Genomic DNA, 14,894 nt, shown 5'->3' on the forward strand with positions numbered 1-14,894 from the left:
GAGCAACAGTGTTCTCTAAGATAGATTTGAGGTCAGGCTATCACCAGTTGAAAGTGAAAGACACAGATGTTCCTAAAACTGCATTCAGAACTAGGTATGGACATTTTGAATTCCTAGTAATGTCGTTTGGATTAACAAATGCTCCTGCGGTATTTATGGACTTGATGAATAGGATATTCCATTCTTATCTGGATCAATTTGTGATAGTATACATAGATGACATACTAGTGTATTCCAGTAGTGCAGAAAAACACAAAGAACATCTAAGGATGGTATTACAAACTTTAAGAGAAAAGAAGTTATATGCCAAATTTAGTAAGTGTGATTTTTGGTTAAATCAAGTCATATTTCTTGGGCATATAGTTTCAGCTGACGAAGTTAGTGTTGATTCCCAAAAAATAGAAGTAGTAGTTAATTGGGAAGGAACCCCAAATGTAATCGAAGTATGCAATTTTCTGGGTTTAGCAGGTTATTATAGGAGATTCGTGGAGGGTTTCTCTAAGATAGCCCTTCCATTGACAAACCTGACCAGAAAAGATGCAAAATTTGAATGGTCACCAGAATGCGAGCATAGTTTCCAAGTGCTAAAACAAAGGTTAGTATCAGCACCAATATTAACTCTACCTATACAGGTAAGGGATTTGAGGTCTATTGTGATGCATCCCGACAAGGGTTAGGATGTGTGCTGATGCAAGATGGAAAAGTAGTAGCCTATGCTTCGCGACAGTTAAAGAAGCATGAATGTAATTACCCTACACACGACTTAGAGTTAGCTGCAGTTGTGTTAGCTCTAAAATTGTGGAGACATTACCTGTTTGGTGAGCGATGTCATATATTTACAGACCATAAGAGTCTAAAGCATATCTTTGATCAAAAGGAACTAAACCTAAGACATAGAAGATGGCTTGAATTGATTAAAGATTATGACTATACAATTGACTATCACCCAGGTAAAGCAAATGTGGTAGCTAATGCTTTAAGTCGAAAAACTAGATCAGCTGGAGCTAGTATTAATTCAGCGAAGGGTAGATTGATCCATGAGTTGTATAATGCTAGGGCAGCATTATCAATCGGTCGAAAAGGAGGATTACTAGCCTTATTTCAAGTGCGTCCTACTCTTGTAGAAAATATTCTACGTGAGCAATTAAAGGATTCTGATCTGAAGAAGTTAGCTGAAGAAGTGGATAAAGAATTGAGGACAGACTATCAACTAGGAGTAGACAAAGTGCTACTAAAGGAGGGTAGGATTTGCGTACCTAGGGACTTAGCTCTTAGACAAGCTATACTAGAAGAAGCACATAGTTCGACATATGCTATGCACTGAGGCAGTACGAAGATGTACAGAACATTGAAGAAATCGTACTAGTGGCCGGGTATGAAAAAGGAAATAGCGGAGTATATGGACAAGTGTTTAATATGTCAATAAGTTAAACCAGAGAGACAGAAACCAGCAGAATTACTTAATCCACTCCCAGTACCAGAATGGAAGTGGGAACATATTACGATGGATTTCTTGTATGGATTACCTAAGACACCAGCAAGTTATGATGGTATATGGGTAATTGTGGATAGATTGACAAAAACAGCTAAGTTTTTACCTATTAAAGCCACTTATACTCGGGACCAACTAGCTAAGCTATATGTTGATCGAGTCGTAAGTCAGTTTGGGTTCCAGTTTCAATTGTATCAGATCGAGACTCCAGATTTACATCAAAGTTTTGGCCTAGTTTGCAAAAAGCTATGGGGACCAAGTTATATATTTCAGTACCGCTTTTCATTCACAGACGGATGGTCAGTATAAGCGGACAATCCAGACATTGGAAGACATGCTGAGGGCATGTGTGTTACAATTCAAAGGCACTTAGGATACACATCTGTCGTTAATTGAATTTGCGTATAACAACAGCTACCATTCGAGTATCGGAATGGCACCATATGAAGCCCTATACGGAAGACCATGTAGGACTACGATATGCTAATGAAGTCGGTGAACGGAAATTACTAGGTCTAGAACTTGTACAACAGACATCAGATAACCTTAAGATTATAAGAGATAATCCTAAGATGGCTCAAGATAGGCAGAAAGTTATGCTGATAAGCGGAGAAGAGAATTAGAGTTTGAAATGGGTGATAAAGTATTTCTAAACTTATCTCCGTGGAAAGGAATACTCAGGTTCGGTAGAAAAGGGAGTTAAGTCCGAGATATATTGGACCCTATGAGATAATAGAAAGGACTGGTCCAATGGTATATCGATTGGATTTACCTCCGGAATTATCTCGTATTCATGATGTGTTTCATGTGGCAATGCTTAGAAAGTATGTGCCAGATCCTACTCATATATTATTTGAGCAACCGGTATAGTTGAAAGAAAATTTGTCGTATAAGGAGAAACCAGTGGAGATTCTAGACAGAAAGGAACAAGTCTTGAGGAATAAGACAATCCCATTAGTAAAGGTGCTATGGCAAAATCATGCTATAGAAGAAGCAACATGGGAAGCTGAGGAGAAAATCAGAAATAATTATCCGCAGTTGTTTAACTGACAGACTTGTGGCGAAATTTTGAGGACGAAATTTTTTTAAGGAGGAGGTAAATGTGAAGCCCGAATCCTAATTTTACACTTAAGTGTTTTCTTATTTAAATTGTCTTAATTTTTCATTTAATTGTGTGTTCCGATTTAAATTTGTATAATAAGTAGGTTGATGAGAAAGTTAGTGTGGAATAGTGAAGAAGGAATGGGGATTTGAAAAGAAAAATATGGAAATTGAGTTTGGGAAATTTCGGTTAAGTATAGAGAAGTTATTTGAAATGCGTTATGGCTGAAAAAAGGATTGAAGAACTGAGAAAATATGGGAAATTATTTTGCACGAAGACAAACAATTCGTAGTAGCTAAGAGCGAGATCGTTGAAAGTGAGATCAGCGAGATCGTTGAGAGCGAGATCATTGAGATCAAGACCAGCGAAAAAGATGGAGAGAGTAAGAATGGAGAGAAATTTGGAGAGAAAACTAGAGAGAGCGAGATTGGAGAGAGCAATACTAGCGAGAAAGCTGGAGAGAGCGAGAGTAGAGAGAGTGAGATCTGCCAGCAACAAAGTGGGAGAGAGCGAGAGCCATGAGAGCGAAGCCAACGAGAAAGTGGGAGAGAGCGAGAACAGAGAGAGCGAGACCAGTGAGAAAGTGGGAGAGAGCAAGAGTGGAGAGAGCGAGAGCAGCCTGAACGCCTCATTCGAACATTACACCTACGCGATCGAAGGAAACCGCCTGTGCATCGAACGATCGGTTATTTATGCGTTGAATTTGGCCACGATCTTGTAGATTATGCATTTAAAAACCCTGAATTGAATACAAACAAAGCTTGAAAACGTAAGGGCAAATGTCAATTAAAATCTAGGTGTCCGATTAAGATAAATTCTTAAACCTTAAGAAATTGTGTTGGATGCATTTGGGAAGAACACATTAAACCAAGGTGAAGTCAGTTTACGTTGATAAAGGGAGGATTAAACATTTGGCCATGCAGTCAAGTAGGTGCTGTCAATCCCACGAGCAATTTGAACGCCTAGAAATAGGGAGTTGGGATTTCATTTTCAAAACACAAAAATCATAAATTTCGTAGAGAAAGTAAAGGGCAGTGAGAGTTCAGAGGAATATGTCAATTTTGGACGAGGAGATCCTCCAATCTAATCGTGCATTTGGAGTGATTCTAAAGCCATCCGAAAGCTCTCGAAGTCTAATTTTCAGAGTAGGGCTACCAGAGGAAAAAGCTCAAAGGAACTGGGCTAGAGGTTGAGAAGAAGGCAGAAGGGTCAGACTATTAGATCAGTCTGAGCCAGTCTTGAAATTTTTGAGATTCCGGCTAAACCACGAGGAATTCTGAGCTGAAATTATAGGGTACGATTCCTAAGATATTTTAGAATAAGTTTATAGAAGGAAGTATTTCCAAATAAGATTCAGAACTATGAGTAATCTAAGTTGTAAGTTGAATATGGATTCTAGGGGTGAAAAAGGGACCCGAGGAGCTACTAGAGTGAAAAGTTCCTAAGAATTCGAGGTGAGTGGCTAAAATGTTTTCGAACTAAAACGTTTTAAACTGGTTTGATTACAAACATTTTACAGAAAGCATGTTTGTGAAAATATTCTCATGCCTACTAGTTTTATAAAGTGGTTTCCAAGCAAGTTTGAATTGTGGTTTGAACGCATGCATATTGTTGAAAAACTATTTACATATGTTGATTTTATCTAGCATGCATTACCATCTTTAAAGTCATGTTGTATATGTGTTATACTGTACATGCTTTAAAGAGAAAAGTTTATAAATAGTTTGGTAAAATGCGATGCCGAAGTACAAGAAGAAGGCATCCACTCAACTAGATACTGAAGTACAAGGAGAAGGTATCTATTGGTACTGAAGTACGTTTGAGAAGGTACCAAGCCAACGGGATACTGAAGTACGTTGGAGAAGGTATCCTAGTAGCTCGATATTGAAGTACAAGGAGAAGGTATCTAAGCAGTAATACCTAATGTGGCCACAGGTGAATAAAATTAGAGATTGAGCAAAAGGGTTCTCTCTGGACTAGTAGTTGGTGTTGGGATTATTTTACCAGTTATACAGTACTTTGATTTGAGAAATGATTTTACTGTTTTATGTTTAAAACAGTTTTATATACATCACGCTTGGAAATTGTTTATGCTGCATTAAATTATATTTCAGAAAAAACTATCTTCTGAAATTATGCATGAGAATTTACTATGTTTTCTCGGTCACTCACTGGGCGTAAGCTCACCCCGTTTTCAAATGTTTTGTTTCCCCCCCCTCCCCCCCGCCCACCACAGGTAGCGGTCAAATCCTCTGAAGATAGCTCAGTATCTGCTCTACCACTAAAGGACTAAAAGACTTATAACCGTTTCCTAGGTGGTTACTGTTAATATTGTACACATGTTACTATTGTTCATATAGGGACTAGGGTTTGTGGGTTTTGGGACTTGTAAATCTAATGTTGTAAATACTCTAAACATATTAAGTTTCTAAGTTAATAAATTGTGGGCCTACAGCCGTCCCGTTGCATATAATTTGTATTTGGAATCAGAGTTATTCCGCAAAAGTTTTTAGGCAGTAAGTGTCACCCTAAGGGTTGATAACTGCTACAATCACACCCTTCTCTAGGCTAAGAGGGTGGTCTGAGGCGGGGTGTGACATAAACTTTTTTAAAACTATTTTGATTTCATTCTTTAATATCTTTTTTTTTTATTTTGTTTATAATGGTTGCAAACAATCAGAGTTATCAATTAGAGAATTGTTTTCTTGTACAATGAAATTGAATTTGTCGATATATGAAAGTAAGTGTGATTTACTAATTTCTCAAAATTTTAGGTCGACTATATTTTTAGTTCTATAGAAATATGTGATTAGTAGTGAAAATGTTACTTTTTTTTTTCATCCTCATTTTGTTTTCTCATTATTTGTTTTGCATTTTGATTGACTTTATCATGTTTGATTTTGCATTTTGATTGACTTTATCATGTTTGATTTTACATTTTGATTAACTTTATCACACTTGATTTTGTTTTTTTTGTTTAATTTTGTATTTTTTTAGTTTTTTTTTTTGGAGATATTTGGTTTAGAGTTTATTTATTTTGTTTAAGCTGTAAAATTTAAGGAGCCATTGTGTTTTGTTACATATTTTGATAAATAAATTTTCTGAATTTATTTTTAAATTCTTGCAAAGATAATTTTTTTTGAAAACTATTTCAATTTTGGCTATTTGTTCCTCTAATGTCTCTTTGCTGTTAATTACGATGGTTGTGAACCGTTATCAATGAGATTTTTTTCCTTTTAACTAGAAATTGAATGTGTCAAAATATATATGTGAAAGCATGTTTTACTCCTGTCTCCTAATTTTATTTTAACTTTACTTTTAGTTTGATGGGAATTGGTGATAGTAGAGAAATTGTTTTTTTCTTCCCCATTTTTTTCTCACGGTTTGTTTTCATAGATATTTTGATTAACTTTATCAAACTGAGATTTAAGTAGCTATCATCATCTCGTCGATTGAGGTAGAATGGAGAAAAACAGGAAAAGAAGAGATATATAGTAAAAAGTCATAAAAAATTAGGGAATATGGAAGATGGATAGATAAGTAGAGAAAATTAACTATTCATCCTACATTTTTTTTTAGATATTTCGATATATGAATTTTATGAACTTTTTTAAAGTTTTGCAGCATATTTTTTTTAATAACTATTTCAATTTTATTGTTTAACATTTCTTTATTTTGTTTATTGTTGTTGCAAACAATTAAAGTTATCAATGAGATAGTGGCCATTAGTGGTGGAATTGTTACTTTTTTTTTCTCATTTTGTTCCCTTTATTCATAGACTTTTTTATTATTTTTTGTTTGTTGGTTTAATTTTGGGTTTTGGGTTTTTTTAGTTTTTCAAGATTTGATTAGGGTTTTATTGATTTCATTTGAGTTGTAGAGATTTATGGATCCATTATTTATATTTAAATTTTTTTAGATATTAATTTTATGAATTTCATTTTGAAAGTCTTTTTGGGATAATTTTTTGAAAACGATTTCGATTTTTTTTTAACGTCTGTTTTTTGTTCAAAATGTTATGTCGATTTTATTTTTAGTTTAATAGAATTTGGAGATTAATAGTGAAATGGTAACTTTTTTTTGCGTCCTCATTTTGTTTTTCCATTGTCTATTTTGAATTTTGATTAAATTTACCACGTTTGATTTTACATTTTGATTAACTTTATTAAACTTGATTTTGCTTGTTTGTTTAATTTTGTATTTTGAGTCTTTGTTTTGCAAAGATTTGATTTAGATTTATTTATTTTGTTTAAGTTGTAAAATTTAAGGAGCCATTGTGTTTTTTTAGATATCTTAATAAATAATTTTTTTTAATTTCTTTTTAAAATCTCGTAGAGATAAATTTTTTTGAAAACTATCTCAAATTTGACTATTTATTCCTTTAACGTCTCTTTATTGTATGAAAGTATGATTTACTTGTGTCTCTAAATTTTATTTTAACTTTATTATAAATTTGATGGGAATTAATGATTAATAGGGGAATTGTTTTTATGTTCCCCATTTTTTTCTCACAATTTGTTTTCCTAGATATTTTGATTAACTTTAACACACTTTATTTTGTAGATATTTGAGCCACCATTCATCTTATAGTTATTTTTAGATATTTTGATATATGAATTTTATGAGTTTCTTTAGAAGTAATCTTGCAGGGATCCTGAGTTATTTTGTTCAATCATTTTTTTTTGTTATAGTATCATATATGTTTGTTTGTTCATTTTTTTTCAATCTTTTAAATTTATGTTTTATTTAATTGCATTGTATTTAATTATTAACATTCGCTTCCATAAAATTCATTTGAACCAAATAATTTTTTTTTTTTTTTTAATGAAATGTTACGGAATAGACAAAAGATGTGAAGGAGAAAAAGGCAAAGTCGGTTGAGGTAAAATGGAGAAAAATAGGAAAACAAGAGATATAGTAGTGATGACATGCAAAAATGCACGTCATCTTAGACCTTTTATTTAGAATTATGAAGGCTGTTAAGCAGAATATGCGGCAATTATGTTAGGAATTCATGAGAAAATGAGTTTGCGTCGTTCAACATGAAGAATCTCGGCTAACCCACTATTATGCGTTATTATGCATTCAATTGTCTATTTTTGTAGCTAACGCGGGAAGTGAATGCAGACGCGGGAGCCGGGCTATCGCATAGACGACCGCATGCGGAGAAACTCTCCATCATAAAGGCGAAAGCATTCGATCAACGCATGGGAGTTGCGGTAATCAACTGCATGTGTCCATCGCATAGGAGTTGTGATCTTCAAGTGATTGCAGTTATCGTGTAGAAGTTGCGATAATCAAGCGAATGCGGTCACTACAAGATTGTGGCTACACGATAACCATAATAGTAGGATGAACGCAAGGTTGGTGGAATGCAAGGATGAACGCATATCAAAAGATGATGTTGACATTTCACCTACCACGCCGTTTGCAGCAGAGATTCAGAAAAGGACCATCGCACCGCAAGTGTCAGAAAGGACCATCACGCCGCGAGTGTCAGATTCAGAGCAGGTCATAAATGCTATCGGCGACAAAGCTCTATAAATAGAGCCCCAGACCTCCATTGCAAGGCATCCAAGTTTCGGCCTTCGGGCGGATCCTTGTGATCCAGACAACACATTAGACGTGAGCTTAAGAGTTCTTCATCCTTTTCATCCATTCCGAGTCATGATCGGAGCCTTCGTCAGAGTTAGATCTCGAGAGATTCAGCTCCATCGCCTTTCCATGGCACCACTGACAACCTTGACACACATCTATTTGAAGTAAGACATATCTTCCAGCTAGCCCTTTTCCCTTTCTCTTCTTTTCTTATATTGTACTGTATTACATTTTGGATTAAGAAATTAATACATTATGTGTTCAATGCATTTCTATGTTTCTTTCGATTCCATCTCCATCTTTCTTTACTTAGCATCTCTAATCTTCATTGCATTACTTAGTGAGACTGTTAGAGTATCGCACACTTAGACATGCGGCATGGGAATATGAAGCATGTAGCAACCCACCGGGAGCTATGCGTTGCGTGAGTGTTGTGAGAAAACCTTATTTGCTTAGTGTGAAGCTGTAGCAATGCCTATCTATAGGTGGACGCAACGCTTGTCTATGAGTAAAGTCAGCAACAACCAATTATTCAGGAGGGTAAGTGGTTGGTCGCATTAAGCAATGTAAGCAAGTGTTCACTAGAGATAGGAATAATCTTACGTTAGCCAGGTTTATGCGATTACCTTGTCTTATGAGCGCATCATTCATCATTTAGGCATACTTGGGAGAGTAGTCTAAAAACCAAATCTAAGTCTCGAGAGAGCTTATTGAATCACATAAGCAAGAATGGGGACCTTAGAGATAAGCTCCGTTTGCTATTACACAGCATATGCACCCTACGGATAGGATATTGCATGCGTCCAAAAGTAGGATACGATGGTATGCGATCATCTTGTTTATGTGTGGGAGCACATGAGCAGGGATAGAGACTGAGGAATAAGGCCTCTCGACACTTCGCATATACATCGCATAGGTTCTATAAATAGGCACAAGTGTGTGTAGCATGGTTCTATAGCTTGCATTGGCTGGGGTTGCCCTTGCAGTCAATCTCAAGGGTTGCGATGAAGACAACTTCACCATTTTATCTATGTCTCCATGTATTTACTACGCATCAACAGTTGCCGTTGCTCTACCTCTCATTCTTATTCTCATCGTTTAATCTGATAGTTAGGAGTAGGAGTAGTTTGTAGCTTATAGCCCCCTTCATTCATTTATTTATTTATCCGTCGCAAACACATTACTGCATACATTTAGCACAAGTCCCTGAGTTCGACCTCGGATCACCCCAAAAACTTGCGTTCTCGTTATACTTGGCGAGAGCGTAAGAAAACTTGTGACAGGAACGCATGGTCATCACATACATTAATAATCGCATATTGCATTGTCCAACGCATGACCATCGGCGCATGGAGAACGAATGACGAACGCATATTTATTCATTTTCTCCATCGCATTTTAATCCCACCAAGTAGAAAGTCATAAAATATTAGGAAATATTGAAATGAATAGATAAGTTGAGAAAATTAGAGAATAACAGGTTTGATAATAACTAGAGAGAGACAGGTCTTTGGTACCTAATTCGGTATACACATATGCTTTGGGCCATTTATTAGGGTGCTTTGTCTTTCGAGGGTCGCTTGCATGTATGAAAGAGATTTGCTATGTTATGCATCCTAAGAGTACTCAATGTATATAGTATGACAGAGATTGCTTTGTTACGTGCCTATAGATTTCATGGGACATAGTATGACAGAGATTTCCTCTACTGTGTGTTAGAAGATTTCTTGATGCATAGTATGACAGCGATTACTCTGTTGTGCGTGTTGAGTTACTCTATGGCAGTATGATAGAGATTTAAGTTCTGAAACCCAGATTTCCATTTTTCCTACTTAAGCAGGTAATTAAGGGAACTAACTGAGTGTAAGTTAAATCCTATATTGAAGAAAAGGAAATTTCTAAGTGTTGAATAGATTTTCCTTGAGTAGTTTGGAGATAAGCCTTTACTAGTGAAAATTTGGCTAAGTGTAAAGTAAAAAAGAAACCATGCGTGTGGTTTTAGGAAACATTAATCGCATGAGATGAGGTTGAGTAAGTAGAGGTTTAAAAGAGATTAAGCTTTGAAGCAAAGAAAACCATGTGTTTGTAAGGTTGGACGCAAGTTAGCTGAAGTATTGGCAAGAGGCGTTGCCAAAAGTTGCTCATGCGTTGAGGTTGCATGAGCGAGAGCAGAGAGAGCGAGATGTTGAGTGCAAGGTGCTAGGAAAATGATCGTATAGCTTTGGGTGGCGCTAAGCGATGCGCTAGGCGATTGTGTAACTCGCGCAGCGTTAAGCGATGTGAAGAGATGCGCTACACGATCGAGCTATATGATAGGCGTTAAGAACTAAACAATCAATGTAAATGCTAGATGATAAACGTGAAAGCTAAACGATAGTGCTATGCAATAGCACTATACGATAGTGTTAAGCATTGAGCAGGCGCTAGACGATGAGCTTAGACGCTAGACGATGTGCGGGCGCTAAGCGATAACATATATGATGGAACTAAATGATAGGTGCAGCAGCTAAGCGATAGGCTATGCGCGAGATCGTTGAGAGTGGGATGTTTACTAAATGATTGAGCTACACGATGGGGCGTTGGTTCTATGCGATAGACGCAGGCACTAGACGATTACAGCAAGAGACAATGAGAGAGCTGGTTGTTAAGCGACAGTGAGATATTTAGTAAACGATGGAGCTAAGCGATGAAGTGCAAGACCTGCAAGATGGACTAAACAATGGAGCGGTGCTGAGGCTTGTGTTACACAATGTTGATGAGCTCATTCGAACAAATGGCTATACCGAGAGATGGTTAGACTTGAGTTAATAGAAGTTAGACGAATTAAGTTTCATGCAAGGGAAGTCTTATGCATGAGGCAGATAACTCAAGTAGGTGTGTGGTATGAGAGTAGGTGAATGGCATGGAAGTAGGTGGTGGCAAAACATTGTACAAACACTTCAAGAGGGAGGTGTCTTGCATTAGAGGCTTAGTAAAGATGAGAAGGATCATTTCCTTTGGCTTATAAATACCACCACAAGATGTCTCTTTAGTTCATAAGCCAAATATTTTTCAAAGAACGTAAGGAAGAGTGTTAGAAAGTAGATTTGGAGGAGGTCATGTGTTGATAATGAAGTTCCAAGAAGGAGAAGTTGTCGAACAGTGAAGTCTGAAAGTAGCATCAATTTTCGACGACGATTTCTCCCAGAATACTTGTGCGTTTGGAGTGATTTCAAATCCACCTGAAAGCTCTTGGAGTTCAGTTTTCAAAGTAGGGTTTTCGGAGAAGAAACTCCAAGGAATCGGGCTGAAGAGTGAAGAAAATACAGAAGGGTCGAGCTGTAGGGTAAGCTTGGGCCAGTCATGATGTTTTGAGGATTCCAGCCAAACCACGAGAAGTTTCGAGCTAAGACTTTAAGGCAAGCTTCCTGAGACATTTTAGAGCATGTTTGGAACTATAAGTAATCTGAGCTTAAAATTGAATATGGATTTTAGGGTTCAAAAGGGAGTTGAGGTAATCAAGGAACTTCTAAAGAGGAAGATTCCTATCCTTACCAAGGTGAGTGGTACATTCCTTTAAGTCTTAAGCATATATTTTAGAGTAAATTGTATATGTATAAGAATGAAAATATACGATTAGGATGGTTAAAGGGTCAATAGACCTAGTTCCTGAGCCCTAAATGGAACCTCACGGGATGGTTAGGGGACCGAGAGGTCTAGTTCCTAAGCCTGTGGGAGGAACCTCGTATGGGATGGTCAGAGAGCTGACGGGCCTAGCTTCTGAGCCTATGAACGGGGAGCTATGTGCACATAGGGAACAAAGGGAACGCATGAGAGTAAGCGCTTATAATTAATAACAGTTAATTATCTACCGTGCGTGTAGATAGAAGTTAAGACCATACTCATTCAAAGTTGAGGTTTGAGTATCAACCTCGTATTTTATGATATGCTTGTTATTATAAGTTGAAATAGACTCTAGAAGTTGCTTACCACTGACCGAGCTTTGTGAAGCTCATTCTTTTCTTTCATGTTTCCTTCCCAGGTAGCAAAAGGTGAGAAGTTCCAGGGTGATGCTAAGGTCAAGGTCTGCCACAAGCCACAGTCACACTTCCGGGGTTTTTAGAATTGTTGATGTAAACTTTATAGTTAAGTCTTGGAGTTGTATAAACATTACACTGTTGTAATGAGCCTAATTAAATCAGTTGTTGTTTATCTCCTTGTCTTAAAGTTTACTGAGCGTAAAGAGGTTCAGATGGGCAGTAAGTATAACAAAAGGGTGGTATCTGCGGTTCCTCACGCCTCCCCTCGAGCTCAGGAGGCGGGCTCAGGGCGGGGTGTGACATAAGTATAGATTTGTTGATGACTTTTGTCCGCTTATGATTATGTTTTCAAGAGTTGCTTTTACAAAAATTATATGTGTTTTAATTATCTCGAAATTTTAGAACTGCTCATGATTCATATTATTTTGTAGTCTTTAAGTTTATACAAAAAAATGTGAAAGCTTTTATATAAATGTATTTTCTTATGAACTTCTACCACTCGCTCGGCTTAAATTTTCCCTATAGATAGCATTTGAGGTTTTGATAGACCTATTTGAGTTGAAGTTTACCACCAGTTTTATACGACTATATAGTATTGCATATATAAATGTACTACTATGAGTTGATCTAGTATATAAAGTGGCTAGTTAGCCTTTGTTGTAAATATTTAGTAAACAAAAGAAAGAAAAAACTTGCATACTCATCTTAAGTAGTTTTTATGAACTTATTTAAAATGTATTGATCTGAATTATATTTTAGAGAATTGTAAAAACACAGTGGTGTGGTGAGAATTGAGAAAGAATGTGATTTAAATACCCGTGAAATAAAACTAATATAAATATATACATATATAAACACATGCAGATGAAAGTGGAAAAAACCCTAAATTGAGAGAATTGAGAATCGCAGATGAAAATGGTGGGTGGTCCGGTACTCCATTGGCTCTGTTCATCATCATCTCCGTTGGCTCTGTTGATCCGGAATCGGAATGGAAATCGAATTCTCCTCTGCGGCGCATTCTCAGCATCCACCCTTGCACCTGAACTTGAAGAATCTACCCGACTCACCAACATCAATCTTGAAACCCAGCAGGCCAAGGTATACTTCTTTTATTTTTCTGTTCTGTTTACCATTTTTTGTATGTGCAGTAGATGGGTAGGAAGGCATTAGTTGTGTGTACTTCTTGGTCTGTCTGACTTGTGATTCTGAAGGAGAATTGGGAGTCGTTCAAGTCATGGGTGTTGAAGTACGATAAGAGCTATAAGAGCTATAAGAGCGAGAAAGAGTTGTTGTATAAGTTTGAGGTATTCAGTAAAAGATTGAGATCGATCGAAGTGCAACAAGGAGAATAAGGGGTGTACCTTCAGGTTGAATGCCTTTTCAGACTTGACTACTGATGAGTATCCCAGAGGCCGTGTCCCTCGATATCCCGCTATCTTTAGAGTGATTGATCAGTATATTTATTAATTATAATGCCCCAAACTCCTCTCATTTCATATGTTTTCGTACTTTGTTTTGAGCCCTTGTCTGTTTCCTTTATAAATTATTGTTGATGTTTATGTGAGAGAACTTTGAAGGAGGCATGATGTATCTTTTAACTCTTATTATTATGCAAACAAACCCCTTCATTTCCACTTTCTTCACTGCAGTTCTTCTCTCTTTTTTTTGCCATTTAAACAAATCATCCTTCATACAAATGACAATATCCATATAAGTTGAGTAAAAATATTGAATTCTTAAATTCAAATCCTAAATCTGTAGCACATTAGCAGTAATGGACGAAGGGTTTATAAGTTATGATCACATATCTCATACAAATACTTAGCTTACATATCTGCTAAAGGGAAAATATGTACTATGCTCAGCTAATGGCTAATTCTATTTCCTACGGTACATAAATCTTTGAGCTTTTTTGAGTGGGAGTTGGGACACGACACCTCATCAGCTACCACAAACAAAATTGATAGTTATTTAGCACTCAAGACAAACTGAATTAGATGGGACCATAAGATTTAGATTTAGCAGTCAGGATTTTTTTTATAAAAAAAATCTCATTTTATCTACTTCTAATTCACATTAAGTGATAAAGATTTTATTTTAATTATAAAGAATGCATTACCTTCAAATTTTCAAATAAAATTAGGTCCAAACTCTCAAGAGACCATCTATTTTTGAAAAATCTAGGTAGTAATAATATTTGGATGTTCAAAACAATATTTTATACAGCTCAATGTCAAAGGTTTAAACATTGGAATCTTTATTTTTCAACTAATTGCCACACTATATTTTGTTTATATTTTAATGGGAAATCTAATAAAATTGTTTTATGAGACAATTTCAAACGATATAAAGGTTAAAAATAAGTTGTTTGAAAAATTGAAACAAAAATGCTTGAAACGTAATCTGAACTTGAAGTTTTGAGACGTAATTGGAACGTACCATTTTTTTTAGTACTCTCTTTTTTTCTACACATACCGACGATTGGTTAATGAACCAATATTCAAACTATGAAATTTTTATATGGATGACCCAGATTTGATTGTGCCAATGTCGAATGACCTTGAATTTAATAAAAATGAAAATTTTGCTTACTTCACAAATTACAGACCGATGTTACCATTTCACATTTGAGAAAAGTCATAAAATCACAAAAATTTATATCTTTATAAGAAGATCGTGATGC

At 36.0% G+C, this 14,894-nt stretch overlaps 1 long non-coding RNA gene across 1 annotated transcript; it reads left to right on the forward strand.

Moving 5' to 3' along the window:
* The first annotated feature begins 12,968 nt into the window (after positions 1–12,968).
* Positions 12,969–13,845, forward strand: LOC120070224 (uncharacterized). Its single transcript, XR_016525466.1, has 2 exons — positions 12,969–13,309; positions 13,423–13,845. It is a non-coding gene; the product is annotated as an uncharacterized LOC120070224 (long non-coding RNA).
* The last annotated feature ends 1,049 nt before the right edge of the window (positions 13,846–14,894 follow it).

The sequence above is a fragment of the Benincasa hispida genome, chromosome 1, assembly GCF_027475165.1.
Source record: "Benincasa hispida cultivar pf3 chromosome 1, pf3_genome.v1.1, whole genome shotgun sequence".
Classification (NCBI taxonomy): Eukaryota; Viridiplantae; Streptophyta; class Magnoliopsida; order Cucurbitales; family Cucurbitaceae; genus Benincasa; species Benincasa hispida.